The sequence below is a fragment of the Hypanus sabinus genome, chromosome 1 (genome assembly GCF_030144855.1).
Source record: "Hypanus sabinus isolate sHypSab1 chromosome 1, sHypSab1.hap1, whole genome shotgun sequence".
In the NCBI taxonomy this organism is placed as follows: Eukaryota; Metazoa; Chordata; class Chondrichthyes; order Myliobatiformes; family Dasyatidae; genus Hypanus; species Hypanus sabinus.
Window position 1 is genome coordinate 84308706 of NC_082706.1, and position 20107 is coordinate 84328812.

General features: G+C 41.2%; 1 long non-coding RNA gene across 1 annotated transcript in view; it reads right to left on the bottom strand.

The window, feature by feature from the left end:
- The window catches only part of LOC132401794 (uncharacterized), a 54281-nt gene that overhangs the window by 24797 nt on the left and 9377 nt on the right, over positions 1–20107 (bottom strand). Inside the window, exon 2 of the long non-coding RNA XR_009514719.1 lies at positions 7176–7242. This is a non-coding gene — a long non-coding RNA (uncharacterized LOC132401794). The remainder of the gene's footprint in view (positions 1–7175; positions 7243–20107) is intronic.

Below are 20107 nucleotides of genomic sequence, written 5' to 3' on the forward strand. Positions count from 1 at the left end.
TGATTCTGATTCTGATTCTAATAGTGGTTGCATCATAGCCTGGAATGGAAAAACCTACAAAAAGTGATGGATACACCCCAGCCCGTCACAGGGAAACCCTTCCCCACCATTGAGCAAATCTATAAAGAGCGCTGCCACAGAACAACAGGATTAGTCATCAAGGACCCCCACCATTCAGGTATTCTCTCTTCTTGCTGCTTTCATTGGGAAGGAAGTACAGGAGCCTTAGGACCCACAACACCAAATTCAGAAACAGTTATTACCCTTCAGTCATCAGGCGCCTAAAGTGGCATGGATAACTTCACTCAATACTACTCTTAAGTGATTCTACTACCTATCTGCGGCATGCATAATTTCATTCACCACAATACAGAACACAGATTATGAACTTGCTTTCAAGGACTCTACAACTCATAGTCTCAATATTATTTATATATTTATTATTTTTTTTTAAGGGGGGGATTACACAGGATGTCTTTTTTTGCACATTTGTTGCATGTCAGTCTTCCTTTGAGTGTAGTTTCTTTCATTGACTATGGCATTTCTTTGTACTACTGCGAAAACTTGCAAGAAAATGAATCTTGGAGTAATATGTGGTGTCATATGCGTACTGTGATAGTAAATTTACTTTTACCTTTGTTAGATTCATGGCAAACTTTCATTATGAAATCCAGACATATAATCAAAGGGCATATTCGGTAGAATGAATAAAGGAAGGTCCGAAAATTGCAAAAAGCATCTACTGAATTAGTTGACCATGTACAAAGTAGCTGTTCAGGATTCTTCAATAGTTTCCAGTGTTAAAATGCAAAATTGTTTCTCTGTTAAAATACCAATCCACAGGAAAACAGGCCTCCCTAAATTTAAAAGGACTTAATGTCTGCTGTGCCATCAATGGAAAGAAAAAAAAGCATTGATATTGCAGACAAGACCATAAGACTATACAATATAGGAGCAGAATTAGGCCATGTGACCCATCAAGACTTCTCCGCCATTTCGTTATAGCTAATACATTTCACTCTAAGCCCCAATCTCCTGCTTTCTTGCCATATCCCTTCACGCTCTGACTAAGGAATCTATCAATCTCTGCCTTATGTATACCCAATGACTCAGCCTCCAAAGCCACCAGTGAATTCCACAGATTCACTAGTCTCTGGCTAAAGAAATCCCTCCTCAAATCCTTTCTAAATGGATGTTTCTCTATTCTGAGTCTGTGTCCTCTGGTCTTATATTCCAGCATTATAGGAAACATTCTCTCAACATCTACTTTATCAAGGTCTTTTAAAATTCAATAGGTTTCAATGAGATCCTCCATCATTCTTCTGAATTCCAGTGAGTATATTCCCAGTGTTATCAAATGATAAGCCTTTCAATCCTGGAATAACTTTGTGAAAGTCTTTTGAACCCTTTCCGATGTCAGCACATCTTTTCTTAGATAAGGGGCCCAAAACTGCTTGCAACGCTGCAAGTGAGGCTTCACTAATGCCTTGTGTGTTGCCCTGGTTAAGTTTTCTACTGCTATAGTGAGAGTTATTTGATTTTAGCAGTTTTCTGTAAAAGAAGTGTGTCCTGCTGGAAAGAGTGTTTTGGCTTTGGCTACAGATAAGGAGTCATGTTGACCAATTTAGGAATGTTGTGTCAGCCAATCAGGATTGTGGGATGTGGAGAAGATTCTAGAGAGCTGGCTGGGAAGAGTTTTCTGAAGGACAGTAACCTGGTTCGGAGTCTTCAATGGAAGTTGCACAGAGAAGAGAACCAGGGAAGATGTCAAGAATATTCAATCCGAAAGAGAGACCTAAAGGCAAGGAGAACTTCACAAGGGAGAAGATTCCAAGAAAGGAAATTCTACCTGTGGTTGGTGATGAGAATTCAGTGTTACACCCAGATACTACAGAAATGAGCTCCAACGTTTATGTGCACATCCAGGCTGGTTTAACTGTAATGAGCCCTTTTGACTTCCATTTTCTTTCTCTGTTGACAGTTTTATAAAGCTGAGAATTGGTAAATATATACTTTCTTTAAAATTTTATGCTGGTGTGTGATCTGTCATTTCTGAGCTACTGAGAACTGTGCATGGGCAGTATTTACACAGCATGTGCTCAAAACAAGGTACTTTAGAATTGGAGCATCCAGCTATTCTGTCTGGTTGAAACATAAATCATATTGATTCTAGATGTGTATTGCTTATGAAAGGTGGCCTTCTCACCAGCAAGTCATGTGGCTGTTGGCAGAACTAGCTAACAAACCAAGTTGGTGTAGAAGCCCCAGTGAGAGGACTGCATTTATGAGGGCTTATCAAGGATGCTCTTTATGGACTGATTAAATAGTATATTTTGAGTTTTATCTGTGTTTTTAAACAGTGTTTAAACTAGTGTTTGGGGAAGTGAGGTGTGACATAATTAAGATACTTTATTATGGCTGTCACAGTGATTAAATTTTGGTGCGATTTGAAGCAGTTATCCGTAAGTCATGCTTGTGATCTGAGCGTGATAGATAATAGAATTCTAGATGAACTGCTACTCAGAGTGCTGAATTATGGAAAAGTATTAGGGAAAGTTCTACCGATTGAGCGGTGTCTTGATCAGTCAGCTGGTAAGGATATTGTGTTAGTCCAGGTTACCAGTGGCCTGTCTGAAGTTGCACTGCCAGTGGCAGCTGGAGAAGCAGGGCCATGGCTAATCCATATTTTTAGAGAAAGGGAGAATGTAGCCGAAGGCAAAGACTTTAAAGACAAGTTGTTCTAGTTTCTGTGAACTGAGGGAAAGGAGTTGTCTGATATAAAAGGTTGAATAGGCCCTTTTGCGTTTGATTTAAATTCTGAACTGGTTTCGGCAATCACGTCACTGGTTGATAAATGCCAAAGTGTACCTGTGGAGAACCAAAGTTATTATAGGCTGAGAGTGTTCTCTGGAGTCAAGCCTATCTTCGATGGGGAAGAAGAATATGAGGTTTGGGTGGAGCAGACATCTCTGTTACTGGATGAGTGGCCGTGCTCAGATAATATGAAAAATCAGAGACTGGTAGAGAGTTTAAAAGGCTCAGGCTGCTGAGGTGGTGAGGTCATTAAAGGCAGAAAATCCATTGGTTTTCCATGGATTACAAACAAGCGTTAGAAAATAATTTTGGTACGATGGATAGATCAGCTGATCTTATGATGAAGTTTAGGCACACATTCCAGGAGAAAGGGGAAAAAACTTTCCTCCTACATTTTCAGGCTAGCCAGAAAGCTGCATTGCTTGTGCCATAAAGGAGCCACTCAGCTGACTGAGATAAATCGATAAAGGATAGAACTAGTTGTGAAAGACACACTGTCACATGACGTGATAGCCTTACACATACGAATGACTCACAAGACACATCTCCCTCCCTTGTTTGTTAAGTTGATCAGAGAAGTAAGAGAGGACGAAGCTGTGACGGAGGAGTGGGAGGTCAATGTCTTCTGTAGAAGCCTCTATTGGTGAAGTGACCCCTGATGCCACAGAAGCAGGGGTTTTATCAGATCAAGTGAAAAACCTGCAAGCTGAGGGTATCTTGTTTGAGGTTTCGAGCTGCCACCAAGCGTAGGAAACCAGACCCACCTGTGAGATGTACTAAACGGGATGCTGCTGAAAGGGGTCATTTGATGAGGGAAGTGACTGTGGAGTGGGTGGACATTTCAAGTAGGAGTGCGAAGGACAGGAGAACCTTTGGTAAGTAACCCAGCAGTTGCTTCAACAGAAAAGGAAGTCCGGAAACTTTGGAGGGACCTACGCAGTGAGGGAATGGACTGGCTTCTTGATGTATCAAGGGAAACACAAGTGCAAAAACCTATTCAAGAAGGTTTAGTGGAATCCAGTTGGATATATCTATGTGGACTGAGGGTATTTATGCTAGATCCATACTTGACACAGGTTCTCAGGTTACTCCACTCTACAGATCCTTTTACAACAGGTATTTGACACATTTATCATTGACGCCACTCAGTGCTCTGGAAATTGACGATTATCTCTGGAAACTGATGATTGTCGTTTGAAGGCACTTGTTATTGAAGTAGCAGATGCTGGAATAGATGAGACCCTTGACACATTAGTGTTGATGTGTCCAGACCTGCTTGAAAAAAGGTGAAGCTTCCATTATTGTGAGAACAAATACTCCCATTTTGGGAAGGCTCATGCAGGCATGCAAGGAGAGAAATGGAGAGAATGTTTTGAAAACCTTGTCCATTCACCTGCTGTTCAGAGCGGCTTCTGAGAAGGTGCAAGTTCCTCCTAAGCAGGTTGATGAGCATAAATGAGGAAAGGAACTGTGTGGTGGAACTTGTTCAAACCCACCATGTTACGTCCTGTGGAGGCAGCTAGAATGACGGGAAATTCCGAATTCCCCGGAATGTCCGATGTCAAGGACCTATTAGTGGATGCTCCAGAGGAGTAGGAAGAAGAGTCACACTTACCTCCTGGAGTGCTGGTGAGACCTGAACTGTAGAAATCTTCTGCTGTACATGTCAACAGGATGACAGTGCTTGTCAGGAGCATCTCAGAGAGAGAAGTTACCCCCAGACTGATGGCACATCATTTCCCTGTGATGGTGATGTCTAGTTCACTGGTGAGAAGACTGGGAGTGAGACAGTCTCCCGGATCAGGAAATTTAACAGCAAAGTCATTCAACTTTGGTGACTCCGAGGTGCCCAAAGAATGGAAAAGAGACTAAGTGAGAAGATGTTGTAGCTCAAAAATATCTTTTCTACTGATGTATTTGATGTGGGTTGCTCCAAGAGTATGTGCCACACTATTTGAGTGATGAAGGACACCCTTTCAGAGAGAGGTCTCGATGGTTATCACTGGCAGGGATGGAAGAGGTTCATCAGAATCTGAACTGAAGGAAGCTGGAATTTTACTGAGTCAGGGTCCCTCAGCATCACCCATAGTGGTGGTGAGGAAGAGGAATGGGAAGGTTACAAATATTTGTTGATTATTGAACACTGAGCAGGCATTCAGTCCCAGACCAATATGTTGTTCCACGGATCGAGAATGTTGAAGACCATGTTCTGCAGATCAAACTGGTTAATCACCCAACAATCTGACATACCACAGGTTCTGTCTCTCTCTCTCTCTCTCTCTCTCTCCCCCCCCCCCCAATAACAGGGCAGAGAGATATAACTCAGCAAGAGGAGGAGACATAAACAAAACAACGCACTGATTTATGGTAATGTGATACAAATATAGCTTATCCATATACCCAGAAAATAGTTTTGTATAATTTTTAAAAATATTTTTGAGCAGTAAACAATAATGTGTACATTGAACCATCAGAAAGGCGAACTATCACTATCTTGGCTGCCCAGCTGGACAGTCAGTTGTTGTTTGACATCATTCCCAACTCTGAATTTGTCTGCTACCGGTAAGCAGTCTTTGTCCTGCACTTGTTCGTCACACATATTTACAGATGCAGCCACTGAGCATGTTACATCATCATCAGCATCGATCTTGGCAAACTCATCAATTAATTTCTCTGCTGCTTCATGAAAAGCAGATGCTTTATCACCACAAATCTTAAAAAAATTAATGCTGTGCATTTTTTTAAATTTCTGCAGTCAGCTTGCTGAATATTCACAATTACCTTCAACATTTAGCTCATCGTGATTTATTTTTGCTTGTTTCATGCCAAGCATACCATCGAGTAGCATATGTTCACTCTGATGCTGATGAATCCACTCTTTCAATATACAATCCAGATCTTCATTTTTTTACTTGATGTAGTGTTGTTCTGTGGCTTGTTAACTTCCATTCATTACACATGTGAGGTCGCTTCTCAGAACTCTGTGGTGCACAGAGACCTCCTTCACCTGGGGCTCTTCCTAAAGCCCTGTGCAATTTTCCATTTGTGACATCATACAAAAAAATCGGTTATCAGACATTTTTCGATTTTGGAATTCCAGTGAAAGGGTGAAACCAAGAAGTATCTGGGATGGTGGAGCGGATTACGAGCAGCAAGTAGGCCTCAGGCAGCACATCACTGGGTCTCCATTTGTGGAATCATTTTGCATTGTTCGATAGCTCTCGGGTTTTTAAATGTGAGATAAGAACAGAGCTAGGTGTAAGTCTACTTCCATGCTCCAAGAATTGGCTCTGCGAGGATATTTTGTATATGTAGCATTCCACAGCCTTACACAAGGGTCTGGTGAGTGGGGGAGGGGGGGGGGGTGAGTGCCTTTGCAGCATTTTCTGGCCATTGTATGTTTTTCTATATATTTCTGAATTCAGGAAATACTTAATAGTTAACCTGCAAAGATAGATAACTAAACACTGTAACTTTTGCTGAAGACATAATTAAAAATACATTAACAAATAAAGTTAATTAGTAAAATTAACAGTATTTTTCATTGAGATAGAATGCATTATCAACTCTCATACATAGTGATTTACAATTGGTATGAAATTCTGTACCAATCATAAGAATAAACATAAACTAAAAACTCATTTTGTTAGTTTAATATCAAAATCTATTTTTCAGTAGTTAATAATTAACTACTCATTGTTAATCAACAGTTAATGGCCACTTTATTAGGTACAGTAGTGGAAGCTGGTGTGGTCTTTTGTTGCTGTAGCCTATCTGCTTCAAGGTTTGATGTGTTGTGTATTCAGGGATACTCTTCTGCACACAACTATTGTAACACATGGTTATTTGAGTAACTGTCACCTTCCTGTCAGCTGGAACCAGTTCTGGCCATTCTCCTCTGACCTCTGTCATTAGCAAGGCATTTTCACCCACAGAACTGCTTTTTTGTGTTTTTGTTTTTCACAGCATTCTCTCTAAACTCCAGACTTCAATGCATGAGAATCCCAGAAGATCAGTAGCTTCTGAGATACTCAATTCACACCATCTGGCACCAACTATCATTCCATAGTCCAAGACTCTAATATCACATTTTTCCCCAGTCTGATGTTTCGCTTGAAAAACAGCTAAACCCCTCGACCATGCTTTTATGCTTTGAGCTGTTGTCACATGACTGGCTGATTAGATATTTCCATTAGTAAGCAGGTGTACCTAATAAAGTGGCCACCGACAGTCACATCATTGGAGACAATATGCAAAATAATTTAAATCCAACGGCTTTATCATTAAATATTTAACTTTCTCAGGAGTTTTCTCATGCTATGAAGAATAAAACCACTATCAATAACCGTTGATTAACTTACTCTTTTTGTCTTGATAGTCCCTGCTCTTCAAGAATCCCTGGAATTCAGATGACCTTTCCAAAGAGTTCTGGAAGATTTAGGAAAAGATCACAATTAACGTTGACCTTTTCAACTCACTGAATTTGGTTAGGGTCCCACTTGTAGCCATGGTCATTGTAGCAGGGATGGAAGTTATATTTAATTTTTGCTTCATCCAGCATTTCTATTTAATATTATGGTGCTGATTTATGCAAGTTATCTTGTAGTCAATAGGAATTACAGTTTAATTCTCAGTCTGCTGAATTCCTTAAGCTGTTTCTTTGATTTGAGTTTTAAAGAAAATTCAGTGAAGTTACCAAGTTCCCAGGATATGCTTAGATAATTTTCTGCTCAGTGGATCAGCAGAGTTTCCAAATTGCAAATATTCTCTACTTATTGAGCCTACTATATTTGTCAGTTATATACTGTGCCCTGACAAGTCATTCTGACCCTGCACAGAAACAAACCCTTTGGCCCATTTTGTCCATTCTGACCAAATTACCCAACTGAGCTTGTCCCATTTGCTTCATATCCCGCTAAACAAGGGGTTGGGAATGCCTACTCCAAACCTTTCCTATTGATGAAACCGTACAAAGGTCTTTTAAATATCATAAGTGTACCCCCCCTGCAACATTTCCTCTTGTTTGAGACTGTTCTATATACTCAGTACTCTTTGCATGAAAAAGTTTCCCCTTGGGTACTCTCTAGATCCCTTCCCTCTCGGTCTAAACTTATGCCCTGTAGTCTACCCTGGAGGAAAAGACTTTGACTATTTACTTTATCTATGTCCCTCATGAGTTGATAAACCCATATAACTTCATTTCTCAGCCTCTATGATACAGGTGAAGAAACTCCTAGCCTTTCCAGGCTCTTCTTATAAGCTATGCTCTCCAATCCCAGTAACATCCACATGATTAATTTCTTCTCCCTCTCCAATTTAATAATTGGATCTGTATTGATCATTAGTGCTATATTAAGGAAAGTTAGGACTTAAAATAAACAACCATAAACAGAATGACAAATCAAATTTATAGTTTTCTCCAGCTAAACAGAATTGGTAAATGAAAACAAACTGCTAAACTGCAGGAAGGAGAAAGTCTGTCAAGTAATTTCTTCATTAGAGGGCTCAGTGAAGAAAATCATTGACATGGAGAAACAAAAAAATCGATATAAACTATCAGGAGGTTTATTTATGAAATAACTGGGCGAGGAGAAGACAACCCTTATATAATCATTGCAGATGAGGCAAACCATTGGATGCATTCTAAAACATTGGTATTGGTAATGGTTTATTATTGACATATGTACCAAGATACAGTGAAAAACTTGTGTTGGGAAAATGAATCTCTGGGTAGCATATGGTGACGTATATGAACTTTAAATCATTACACAGTGCATTGAGGTAAAACAAGGCAGACCAATAACAATGCCAAATAAAGTGTAAAAGCTACAGAGAAAGTGCAGTGCAAGTAAACAGTAAGGTGCAAGATTGTACAGAGAATTTAACTTTAGAAGAGGTAGAATGATTGTAATAGAAATAGTGAGTTCAAATGCAGGGAGCAACTTGTAACAATTCAATAGCTAAATGGTTCCTAAATTATTCCTAACTTTACTCTTCTAACCAATGATAACTTGGTAATAGATTTGATAAACCACAAGCTTAACAGCCAAGCAATAAACTTATTATAGCGGAAAGATGAAGGGGATTAAAAAAATTATAGCATGGGCACTTGTTTCTTGATATTTCTTCCTGGAGCAGAAAAGATTAATCGCAGATTTAGCCAAAGCAATTAAGATCAAACAGAAGTTTTTTGTGAGTACTTTAAATAGGGAAAAGATTTTACTAACATTAAGTGTTTACCAAAATAATAAAAATACAACTAATCCTGAAAACCCTCAGACAAAATTGAATTTGAAATTATTTCAAAATAATATTTTGAGTAATTAGATTTTGAGGCAGTAATACCATCTTTAATATTGTTTATATTGTCTTTAAAATCAGACAGTTCTACTTAATAATGTGCAGAGACATCGTCATCGTGTTCTGTATTGTATGATGAAGGTGATTGGGTGATGATCATGATCATTCTTGGCAAATGTTTCTACAGAAATAGCTTGCCATTGCCGTCTTCTGGGCAGTATCTTTACAATACTGGTGGCCTCAAACATTCAGAGATTGTCTGTCTGGTGTCAGTGGTTGCATAACCAGGACTTGTGAATGTACAGTGAACATGAACAAGTATACACTTGACAATCTTTTTAATGATTTTGTTTAGTTATTTTGTTTTCAAAATTTAATATGTTGATTAAGTTCAATGCCAATTTATCAAACTATTATCAGAAAGAGCAACAGAATAATTTTAAAACAAGCATCTACAGATGCTAGAAATATGAAGTAAATGCCAAAACACTGGAAATACATGGCAGGATATGCAGTATCTGTGGAGAAAGAAACAGGGTTAATGTTCTTTGAAATGTCAGCTCAATATCTTTTGTTCTGCAAATGCTGTTTGACTGGCAAAGGATCTCCAATAACTTAGATACTTTGTTTTATTCACTAGTAATCTCATGCTTTAAATATTAATCGTATGTACATCAGAGATATGGATAAAATAAGAGATAGACTTTGGATGAATTAAACAAAAGTAATGACTCAGATGTCCTCCAGCCACTGGAAGATATTGGAAGAACAGCATGCTATATCATTACAGTGGGTTAGTATGGGGTCAAAAGCATACTTGCTTGGAAATTACACTACTTAGCTCCTTTTTGTTGTCAGAACACACGTGGACAACCAAGAACAGTAGTCAGTAACTTCAATGCCGACCATACTTAGAAACAACATATGAGCGTCACTTGAAGCAGGTGCCTTTGCCTTTGATTATGAGTGCACAGGATCGAATCCCTACATTAGGAGGTGCAACGCTGTAGTGTAGCGGTTACAGTAATGTTATTACAATGTCAGCGACATGGGTTCAATTCCCGCCTCTGTCCATACAGAGTGTGTGCGATCTTCCATGACCCACGTGAGTTTCCCTTGGATGCTCCGGTTTCCACCCAAATTCCAAAGATGTACGGGCTAGTAGGTTAATTGGTCACTGAGTGTAATTGAACAGCGCAGGCTCATTTGGCCAAAAAAGCCCGTCACCTCCAAAAAAATCAATAAAAATCTTTGCATTGCAACAGTGGTTTGTTCTGAAATACTTTCTGGGTAAATTGGACAATCATGTAAGAAAGATAATTTAGGATAAAGCCTTGCCCCCTTGGAGAAATCTACAATGAACTATCAATCCCTGATTGCCCTTTGAACATTACAATACAAAGTCAAATGTATCCACCTTTCTGATACAGTAGTAGCAGAGTAAGCGTTGACATAGTGGAAAGGGAAACATTATTAATTATACTTCAAACCTCTTGAATATTTCCATGACATTAGTTCAAACAATTGCTGAAGCTGACTTAACGAGAATCAGTGGCCACTTTATTAGGTACAGCTGTCCACCTTCTCATTAATACAAATATCCAATCAGCCAATTGTGTAGCAGCAACTCAATGCATGCAAACATGGTCAAGACGTACAGTTGCTGTTCAGGCCAAACATCAGAATGGGGACAAAATTTGATCTAAGTGACTATGCCCATGGAATGATAGCTGGAGCCAGAAAAGGTAGTTTGAATATCCCTGAAACTGTTGATCTCCTTGGGCTTTCAGGCACAACAGTTTCTAAGAGTTTACAGAGAATGGTTCAAGGAACAAAAAAAACATTCATTGGGCCACAGTTCTGTGGGCGAGAAATGTCTTGTTAATAAGAGAGGTCAGAGAACAATGAGCAGACTGGTTCAAGCTGATAGGAAGTTGAATGTAATGCAAATAACCTCGCATTCCAACAGTGGTGTGCAGAAAACCATCTCGAAACACACAGCACACTGAGACCTGAAGTGGGTGGGCTATGGCAGCAGAAAACCACAAACTTACACTTAGTAGCCACTTTATTAGATATAGGAGGTACCTATTAAAGTGCCCACTGGGTGTATGCACCAATGTGAAACTCATTCTGTAATATTCTTCTTCAGTTGTAGAATGGCCATGTCTTCTTTAATAGATCGTGAAGTAGTATAGTATGTAAGAAACTGTAATGAGCTTGAAACATTTATTATCTCTGTACCATGAAGTATGTTTTGACCTGCTGTAGTAACCTGCTGAAGGACTATTTCAAAAGACTAGCCAATGCTCCGTAATGGTGGTTTAAGAGCAAGGAACTTATTTTAATTGTGTTTTCTCTCTCAGTTTTGTGAAATGTTGGTCTTTTCTTAAGTACCTTCCCTTAAGTTTTTTTCCTTGAAAGATATTTTCTACGGATATTATCCAGGAATAGTAGTTTGCAAAACAGGATTGTCCTTTATAATACAGCTTTAATTGGAATTGGCAAGATTCACCCCGTAGAATGGAGGCTTTATTTTCTATTAAAGAAGTTCATGGCTTTATGTTAAGAAATGGAATCAAAAATCACTCTAGTCTCAGAAGGCAGATAACAGAAATGAGGAAATTGGGAACCCCTATCAAGCCCTTATTCAATTTTAAGGCAATAAAATGGTTAGCTGTTTTGAGACTGCATCAATCATCTGTTTTGTACATTACAGGGCTACACATTGAAGTGTATTGCATCTGCAGCTTTCCTCTCCAAGTCACAGATGAGGTTAATTAGGAAATAGCTTACTGCACTGCCATCATCACCAGTCTAGTTCCTAGAAAATATTTCCCATTTCACTATGGGAATAACTTTAGTGGGAGAAATGCAAGGATACAATAATGATGATATGTCACTAATTTGTCAGGAGCAATAGGGATGGAAGCAAAATGCTGATGCAGACTTCACTGCCAGTGTGAGGTGCCACTCTTCTGCCAGCTCCTCAGATGAGCTCTTGGATGGATTGTTCTTTGTCTGGAACTTCCCCTTAACCTTACCAACACAGGTGACTGTGTTAGTACGTGTCTACATATTAAAGAACTGCAGTTCCCAGTGTGTAATGTGAGCAGTTCACCCAGAACCAGAAGTCATGTTGGTAAGCTGGTCGCATGCGCTCAGGTCAAGCTGAAGCCGTGAGCTGGACATACACACGCGTGTGGAGCTGGAGCCATTACTGTAGCGTCATGTAAATAGATATGTGTAGTGGTTTTACCCATTCTGTTTGTCTTTGCCACGAACAAACACAACATGGTGTCAGAAGCTGGAGTGAGGTCGAAGCATGGAGAGTAAATGAACCATATGTGGCTGAGAAAGAGACTCTAGTTCTGATGGGGGAGAAAGACTGTTCTAGAAACTAGTGAGGTCGGCGGACAGCTTGGCAACAGAGCTCATTGTGTCCAGAAGGTGAGAGACGCTGTAAATCCCACACCTATCCCACATCCCTGGATACGTTCAAGAAAGGGTTAGATAGAGCTCTTAAAGATAGTGGAGTCAAGGGATATGGGGAGAAGGCAGGAACGGGGTACTGATTGTGGATGATCAGCCATGATCACAGTAAATGGTGGTGCTGCCTTGAATGGCCGAATGGCCTACTCCTGCACCTACTGTCTATTGTCAATGCAGTTTACCGGCAATCTAACTGATAGCTGTAAATATCTCAAAGAGTGATTCAGTACATATTGAGAAGCAAGTCGAGCTGGAGGCATGGATGAAAAATTGAAAGCATCTATCTTTCTACACATAATTGGTGAAGGTGCTTTGGACATCTACAACAGCTTTCAATTTGACGAGCAAGCCTTGACATCGGGCACTCAGATGACAAATTAGATGCATGGTTTGTCCCAAGTAAAAACAATACTTTTGAAGGATGCAATTTCTTTTCCTGTGAACAGTAACAAGGTGTTAGCTTTGACCAATACTGAGCTGAGCTTCACACACCATGTAAGTCCTATGAATTTGGAGATTTCAGAGACTCACTAGTTAGAAACAAAATAGTTTGTGGGACTTCAAGTAATGGACTCAGAGAAACAGTGCTCTATGAAAAGGTTTAGATGCTAGAAAAGGCTGTGGATATGTGTAGGGCAGAGCAGACTGCACAATCTAAGGAGCTGTACAGAACAGAAACAATAGTGTGTGCTGTGAAAACAGAGGGGCAGATCACAAGGCAACAGCGTAGCAAAGAGGTAAGCTCAAACAGAAAATGCAGCAAATATGGAGGTTGGCATATTCCATTTGGTTATGGAAAATCCTGCAATAATTGTGGAAAGAAGAATGATTTTGCTAAGTGGGGATTACCAAGAGAAAGGCTCAGATGATTACTGAGAAAATGGAGGAAGTGTTTGTCGATTCTCTACAGACTGCTGATGCTGGTAAAACAGAATTCATTGTTCCAGAGACTGTGAATGAGACAATTCCATTCAAGCTGCACACTGGAGTCCAGATGAATCTGTTAACCGTGGATGATTACAAGACTGTCAAAGTAAAGAGCAAGATTCACCCAGTTAAGTTAAAAGTGACCGGCTATACCTGAGAGAGTGTTTCAGTAAAAGGGGACTATATAGAGACCCTCAAACACAAGGGACAGAACTAAAGGCACAGCTACTGATTGTTGAAAAGAGAACACAGGCAATATTAGGTCTGAGTGCATGAGAAAAGCTCAACCTAGTGTAAAGAGTTTTCATAATGACTTCACAATCCAAAGACAACCACACTTCAATTATGGAAGAGAATGCAGATGTTTTTAAGGGGCTCAGATTCTTACCTGATGTTCAGGTTGTTGAGACCTCAACTCCTGCTGTCCATGCATGCAGGAAAGCTCCATATGCACTTAGAGGTAAACTCAAACAAGAACGAGTATGCACAGAACAAATTAATATTATACAGAAAATTGAAGAACCAGCAGATTGGTTCAGCTCACTGGCCACCATGCAAAAGAAAACTGGTATATTTTGAATATGTCTATACCCAAGAGATCTCAATAAGTCCATCAAGAGAAAACCTTTTGAATTGCAAACAGGGGAGGAGATCATGTCCTGGTCTGCAGGTGCCAAGTGGTTTAGCAAACTCGACATGTCGTCTGGGTTTTGGCAAATGAAACTTGATGAGGAAAGTTTGAGACTGTGTACTTTTGACATACCAGAGGGAAGATACTGCTTTCTTTAGTTACCTTATGGGATTTTGTTCTCAGCAGAAGTCCACCATAAAACCATCCACATGATCTTTGAAGGCATATCTGGTGTCGAGATCATGATGGATGACGTCACCTTGGGGTTCACCAAGGATGAACATGATGCACGACTGAGCCATGTGCTTGATGTGATACAGAATGTCAATTTGAAATTAAATAAAGAGAAATGTGAGTTTGGAGTTTCACAGGAGATGTCATATCAGAAGAGGGAGAGAAGCCTGATTCAGGATAGATATCAGCCATTGAGAAGATGGAGAGGCCTCAAAACAAAGAGGAGTTGGGACGCCTCCTGGGTATGGTGACTTACCTGGCTAAGTTCATTCCTCAACTGTTGATTGTGACAACACCACTTAGGTCGCTCCTAAAGCAGCAAAATGAGTGGATTTGGTTTCATGAGCAAGAAGAGTGTTTCCAGAGGCTGAAAAGAATCCTAGCTGAAGAGCCCATGCTGAAGTTTTATGATCTGGAAAGGTGTATGAGGATCGTGGATAATGTGTCTCAGTATGGCCTTGGAGCAGGACTACTGCAACAGCATGGTGACACATGGTAATCTGTTAACACCTAAAGGAGCACACAGCTAAAGAGAAAAGAAGAGATAAACAGAAGCAGTGTCATGATGAGACTGCAAACAGCCAAGCAGTTCTGAAGCTGGAAGATCAAGTATATATCACAATTCCAGCACATGACCTATGAAAGAAGTTGCTCCTCATTCCTACAAGATCCAGATGGAGTGAGGAATACTTCTGAGAAGGAACTGTGTGGATCTACAAACACAAGCTCTAACCCATAGCTGTGACACATCACCTGTCGAGACAACAAGGTCAGCAGGTGTGTTCAGAGTTCTCAGAAAGAAACTAATATTAACACAGTAAGTGAAAACAATACATCTGTGCAGACAATCGTAGACCCAATGGATCATCAAACCACCACAGAGACTGGCTGAGAGTTACAGAGAAACATAGAAAACTTACAGCACAATACAGGCCCTTTGGCCCACAAAGCTGTGCCAAACATGTCCCTCCCTTAGAAATTACTAAGCTTACCTATAGCCCTCTATTTTATTAAGCTTCATGTGACTATCTGAAAGCTTCTTAAAAACCCTATCACATCCACCTCCACCACAGTTGCCGGCAGCCCACTCCACACACTCACCACTCTCTGAGTAAAAAACTTACCCCTGACATCTCCTCTGTACCTACTCCCCAACACCTTAAACCTGTGTCCTCTTGTGGCAACCATTTTAGCCCTGGGAAAAAGCCTCTGACTATCCACATGATCAATGCCTCTCATCATTTTGTACAACTCTACCAGATCACCTCTCATCCTCCTTCGCTCCAAGGAGAAACTGAATAAACTGAATCTGAATCTGAATCTGAATCTGAAAAAGTTGAGTTCACTGAAACTATTCTCATAAGGCATGCTCTCCAATCCAGGCAACATCCTTGTAAATCTCCTCTGCCTCCTTTCTATAGTTTCTACATCTTTCCTGCAGTGAGGCAAAGAGAGCTGAGCACAGTGCTCCAAGTGGGGACTCACCAGTGTCCTATATAGCTGCAACATTACCTCTCGTCTCCTAAATTCAACATGATTGATGATGGCTAATACACCGTACGCCTTCTTAACCACAGAGCATCCTATGGATTCCCAAGCTCCCTCTGATCCTCCACACTGCCAAGAGTCTTACAATTAGTGCTATATTCTGCCATCATATTTGACCTACCAAACTGAACCACTTCACACTTATCTGTGATGAACTCCATCCGCCACTTCTCAGCCCAGTTTTGCATCCTATTAATGTCCTGCTGTAACATCTGACAGCCCACCACACTATCCACAACACCTCCAATCTTTGTGTCATCAGCAAACTTACTAACCCATTCCTCCACTTTCTCATCCAGGTCATTTATAAAACTCATGAAAAGTAAGGGTCCCAGAGCAGATCCCTGAGACACTCCACTGGTGACTGACCTCCATGCAGAATATGACCCATCTACAACCACTCTTTGCCTTGCATAGGCAAGCCAGTTTTGGATCCACAAAGCAATGTCCCCTTGGATCCCATGCCTCCTTACTTTCTCAATAAGCCTTGCATGGAGTACCTTATCAAATGCCTTGCTGAAATCCATATGCACTACATCTACTGCTCTTCCTTCATCAATGTGTTTAGTCACATTCTCAAAAAATTCAATCAGGCTCATAGGGCATGACCTGCCCTTTACAAAGCCATGCTGAATATTCCTAATCATATTATACCTCTCCAAATGTTCATAAGTTCTGACTCTCAGGATCTTCTCCATCAACTTACCAACCACAGAAGTAAGACTCACTAGTCTATAATTTCCTGGGCTATCTCTGCTTCTTTTTTTGAATAAAGGAAACACATCTGCAACCCTCCAATCCTTCAGAGCCTCTGCCGTCCCCATAGATGCTGCAAAGATCATCGCCAGAGGCTCAGCTATCTACTCCCTTGCCTCCCACAGTATCCTGGGGTACATTTCGTCTGGTCCTGGTGATTTATCCAACTTTCCAAAAGCTCCAGCATATCCTCTTTATTAATATCTACATGCCCAAGCTTTTCAGTCTGCTGCAAGTCATCACTACAATCACTAAGGTCTTTTCTATAGTGAATACTGAAGTAGGGTATTCATTAGGTACATCTACTATTTCCTCTGGTTCCATACAGACTTTCCCACTGTCACACTTGATAGGTCCTATTCTTTCACGTCTTATCCTCTTGCTCTTCACATACTTGTAGAATGCCTTGGGGTTTTCCTCAATCCTGCCCACCAAGGTTCTCCTAATTTCCTTCTTAAGCTCCTTCCTGGTAGCCTTCTAGATCGCTAACTTTACCTAGAGGTCTGAACCTTTTGTAAGTTTTTCTTTTCTTCTTGACTAGATTTATTACAGCCTTTGTACTCCACAGTTCCTGTACCCTACCATAACTTCCCTGTCTCATTGGAATGTACCTATGCAGAACTCCACACAAATATCCCCTGAACATTTGCCACATTTCTACCATACTTTTCCCTGAGAACATCTGTTTCCAATTTAAGCTTCCAATTTCCTGCCTGATAGCTTCATAATTCCCCTTACTCTAATTAAACACTTTTCTAACTTGTCTGTTCCTATCTCTCTCCAATGTTATTGTAAAGGAGATAGAACTATGATCACTATCTCCAAAATGCTCTCCCACTGAGAGATTTGACATCTGACCAGGTTCATTTCCCAATACCAAATCAAGTACAGTATCTTCTCTTGTAAGCTTATCTACATATTGTGTAAAGAAACCTTCCTGAACACACCTAACAAACTCCACCCCATCTAAACCCCTCGCTCTAGAGAGATGCCAATCGATACTTGGGAAATTAAAATCTCCCACCACAACAACCCCGTTATTATTACACCTTCCAGAATCTGTCTCCCTATCTGCTCCTTGATATCTCTGTTACTATTAGGCGGCCTATAAAAAACATCCAGTACAGTTATTGAGCCCTTCCTGGTCCTAACCGCCACCCACAGAGACTGTGTAGACAATCCCTCCATGGCGTCCACCTTTTCTGCAGCTGTGACACTACCTCTGATCAACAGTGCCACACCCCCACCTCTTTTGCCTCCCTCGCTGTCCTTTCTCAAACATCTAAAATCCGGCACTTGAAGTAACCAATCCTGTCCCTGAGCCATCCAAGTCTCTAAGTACTGATCCACGCTCTAAGCTCATCTGCTTTGTTCACAACACTCCTTGCATTAAAATAGACACATCTCAAGCCTTCAGTCTGAATGCGTCCCTTCTCTGTCATCTGCCTATCCTCCCCCTTGCACTGTCTACAAGCTTTCTCTATTTGTGAGCCAACCTCCTCTTCCCTAGTCTCTTCAGTTGAGTTCCCACCCCCTAACAATTCTAGTTTAAACTCTCCCCAGTAGCCTTAGCAAACCTCCCCGCCAGGATATTGGTCCCCCCGGGATTCAAGTGCAACCCATCCTTTTTGTACAGGTCACATCTGCCCCAAAAGAGGTCTCAAGGATCCAGAAATCTGAATACCTGCCCCCTGCTCCAATCCCTCAGCCACGCATTGACCCTCCAACTCATTCTATTCCTATTCTCACTGTTGCGTGGCCCAGGCAGTAATCCTGAGATTAGTACCTTTGCCTATGTCACCTTTGGGGACAGGCATAGCATTTGTGCTTACAGGCTACACCTATCCCCACACCTCCCCCCTTACCACCATTCCGGATCCCAGACAGTCCTTCCAGATGAGGCAACACTTCACCTGCGAGTCTGCTGGAGTTGTCTATTGCATCCGGTGCTCCTGGTGTGGCCCCCTCTACATCGGCAAAACCCGACGCAGATTGGGGGACCACTTCGTTGAGCACCTCCGCTCCGTCCGTCACAATAGACAGGACCTCCCGGTTGCCACCCATTTCAACTCTGCCTCTCATTCCCATCTAGATGTGTCCATACATGGCCTCCTCTACTGCCATTATGAGGCCAAACTCAGGTTGGAGGAGCAACACCTCATCTAGCGTCTGGGTAGTCTCCAGCCTGGTGGTATGAACATTAAATTCTCCAATTTCTGGTAATTCCCTCCCCCTCCCCCTCCCCCTTCCCCTATTCTAGGTCCCTCTCTGCCTCTCTCCCCTTTCAACTTTCTGCTCCTTTATCTCTACAGTTCTTTCATGCTTATCCCCTCCCCCCTTTATCCTTCTTCTGATTGGTTCTCCACCTGGCACCTCTAGCCCTTCCCCCTCCCCTATCTCTATTACTGGGCTTCGGCCCTCTCTGCCTCCCCATTCCTGATGAAGGGTCTCGGCCCAAAACGTTGGCTACTCTTTTCTCACGGATGCTGCCTGACCTGCTGAGTTCTTCCAGCGTCGTGTACGTATTCTTTGATCCACAGCATCTGCAGTTGTATTTTTGTGTTCTGTAAGGTTTCAGCTTGATCAGGTTTGAGTGAACATAAAGAGCTTTGTTGCTTATCTTAGGAATATTGAGTCAGCCAGTCAGGATGGTGCAATTGGGAGAAGGTTCTAGCGAACGCAGGAAGGAGAGGTTTTTGTGGAAAACACTGATGTGGGCCAAGGTCTTTTTGTGCGAGCTGGGAGAATTCAGGAGGGAAGATGGCTGAGGATGCTGTTCCTGTTGTACAAGTTGCTTTGTGCGGATGAACGGCTTCACGGAAGCAGAACCGATACTCTCTTGGAGGGGTCCGTTGTTCGACATGGATTTTGAGCGACATTTGGAAGGTGCTGTGTCTTTCATGCAGACCGTTGGATGAGCACCTGAGTTAAAGAGAACTTCAAGATGAGCTCCAACTTTTGTGCACGTTTGACTGTTTAACTATAATGGGACCTTTTGTTTTATTTTCTTTCTTTCCTTCAATTACTGTTTGGTTAAGATTCTTAGATATATTTTCTTTATAAGTGTATGCCATGTACAGTTTGTAATTTCTTGCTAATAGCAATAGCATGGGAGCAGGAAGTTACACAGCATTCACAAAAATCGGGGTTCAGGTGGGCCAGACATCCCCACCTCATGGGCATGGCAGGATCCAGGTCATATTTACCCTAGACATACAGAATTTGAGAAAGATGGTTTTCTTGCCGCTGAGTCTGGTGGCTGTTAGTGAAGGGCTAATGAGCCGCAACTCTAAAGACGTCCAGTTAAAAAAAGGTTTCATTGTGGGGGCTATCATCCCAGATTGAATTTGTTGAATGCCGTACAATTGCTCTAAGAATTGATTAAGTGGTTTTGTGTTTAAGTCT